Here is a 2,870-nt window from a genome sequence, read left to right on the forward strand (position 1 = left end):
CAACTCATATTTATAAGTGAAATAATGAACATATAGTATCAACAATGTGCAAATTCATCATGCACATATCATATATCATTATAAGGATAATCAAACATAAGAAACATCCTCCTAATACTCCCCTCAAGGCTAATTACTGCAATTCTTAGGTAGAGTCACATACCCCTCCCCAGACTAAGCTAGACCCCTTAGGTTGTCCTAATTAGAGTTCAATCCTTTGTTTCATTTTACATTTTGGGAACATATTTCCCTAACCGACATAGACCACATGAGCTAGTGTGGAATCAGGTGAAGGTGGACTACTGGCCAAGGTAGTACCAAAACATAAAACATAGAAACTATGTGGATCCACTATCTAGTATTCCTATAGGGGCAACATAGTTGAAGAACTAGGAGATACAGTTGGGACCCACTATATTCTACATATATTGTAGTCTCCAATCATAAGAGTAATTTAATTCTCCTACCTCCCCTATGTGGTAAGGATACTCCTCACTCTAGTTCCCTCGGTACTAAGCTAGAGTCCCTTTTTGAAATGTCATTAAGCCTTTAATTATCAATCATAGCTTAGTTTGGGTCATAGGGTCTAACCCTTGCATAGCATCATCATCATGATAGCTCAATAAGAATTTCATGAGTATAAGTCCTTTCATCACAAATCAAATCGGTTAGGTTAGCACATTAGCATTTTATATCATGATAAGGCACATTGGTAGTCATCACCATACTTATAACATATAAACCTTAATCAACCTCACAACATAGTCAAGAAATTTCAATTCAACATCATACCACCCTATCAATCCTAATACAAGGTATACTCCAATACAATATCATGACTTAATCACAATTAACCTTAATTTGAAGTAAATGATAGAGCTCATAAGGCTTACCAAGTCTCCTTGATAGTTTATCGTCAAGGTTGTACAAAAAAGGCTAACTAACCCAAATTTTATGTATACATCATGTTAAATCAATAATCAACATGATAACAAGACTAGAAGAAACACTATGCCACAATTCATTAGTAGATCATAGCTTAAAACAAATTACTTATGTCAATTCACTCCTAACCTAGATCCTCTTCTCAAGACTAGAATGAAATGCTACAATTCACTCTAATTTTTGAATGATTAATGTAACCACATCATATAAAGGTAATTCAATCAGTAACCAAATTAATTCAACCAAATACAACCTAATTTATATCAAAATCAAACCTAGGGTTAAGGGTTGAGGGTTATCTTCTATGAACTAGACCAAACCATCAAGATATGTCAGTATTAGGTTAGAATACATGTCAATAAATTCATAGTATCCAATGTAAAATATAAAAAATCCAATTCACAACATAATTTTCGAGATTGAGAATGACCCACATGAAAACACAACTTTTGAAAATACTTAGAATGAACCTTTTGAGGATAGAGGTCTCAAAAGTGAATTAGATCTCATACCTTAATTTTTGATGAATATTTGATTGGTGAGTTTATCCATTTTCAGACCCAAAATTCCCCCCTTAGCTAGTCTTCAATGGTGTCCTCCAATAGAGAGAGAAAGAAGAGAGTTTGTTTTGAGAGTTGTAATTAGATTAATGAGGTTGGGTTCTTTATATGGGGAGTTAAATTAGTTAATTAGGCTACCCTAAACCCCATAAGAACAACCAAATGATTTAATTAATTATATATAACTTAACTTAAAATGTTCAAGAAAATTGATTGTCTCTGATGAGATCCCGATAGACCGGCCGTCTATTAGTCGACGGTCATTGTGCCCTTCAGTGTTGCATGCCCGTCGTTCTTGTCAAAGGGTTTGTAGGTGATGGCCTCCAACAAAATTGCTATGTTTTTGTTCATTGATGGAATCGACGCCCTGTCTATCAACACACACCCCGTCCATTGCACTCTCAAGGGTGCACACTGCCAGGCAGTGTTGGCACAAACAAGGGTCCTCCTCAAGGTCCCTTTGATGGGCCTTGGGGAGTCGTACCCAGAAGTTTCAAGTATGAATGAACTTACACACATGTTTGTAGCTACCCTTTACCAATTTTTATTGATTTTTGATTCCTAAGAGCTAGTTAAATAGGGTTAGGCACGCTAGTATATCCTAGAACTAGTTTCTGGATGTCATGGACGTTCTTGGATGTTTTGGTTTCTAGACATACTAAATTGTCTATATTGAATGACCCTTATGTTAGGCTTTTAGACGCATCTTGGATTTTTGAAGTGTTACAAACATTGTATATACGCTTTGTGGTTATATCAAGATGTTGAACTTTGTTTAGTTGAGTACTCAATTATGCTATGGTACATGTTGAGTTGCTTTTAATTGATGATGTTTGTCTTGTGTTGAACATGTTGTTGTCTTAAGGAATATATTATTATTGACTCATGAGTGTTCTTTATTGTGCATAAGTCTTTTTCAAAGTAACTTATTAAGGTTTTGAACAAATATTCCGTGTAGTGTGATTTCAAATGTTTTATAAGCATATTTCCATTCTTAGTACAAGTGAGCACTAACCCATATGTCTATATTTCTACAATTGTGTAGGTTCCGGCTGTTGAGCTTCTAAAAGGTCCATTTGAAGATAACTTGGACTCTCTTTCTCCATGTTCCGTAGGTCCTCACCATCCGTGGACGATGCCACTATCTATATATTGATATTGTTCTACTTCAAATACAATGTGTTCATTCCTTTCGATATGAAGATGATTCTTGTATATGCCTATATGTGGCCTTTGTTGTATTGAAATAAGGGTTATAACTGATATTGTATTTGATTGACATGGTTTATATATGAGACTTATCCTAGACATCCTATGAGATTATATTGCCATATTATGTATGTGAAATAAAAGTAGAATCTTATG

The sequence above is a fragment of the Solanum lycopersicum genome, chromosome 6 (genome assembly GCF_036512215.1).
Source record: "Solanum lycopersicum chromosome 6, SLM_r2.1".
NCBI lineage: Eukaryota > Viridiplantae > Streptophyta > Magnoliopsida > Solanales > Solanaceae > Solanum > Solanum lycopersicum.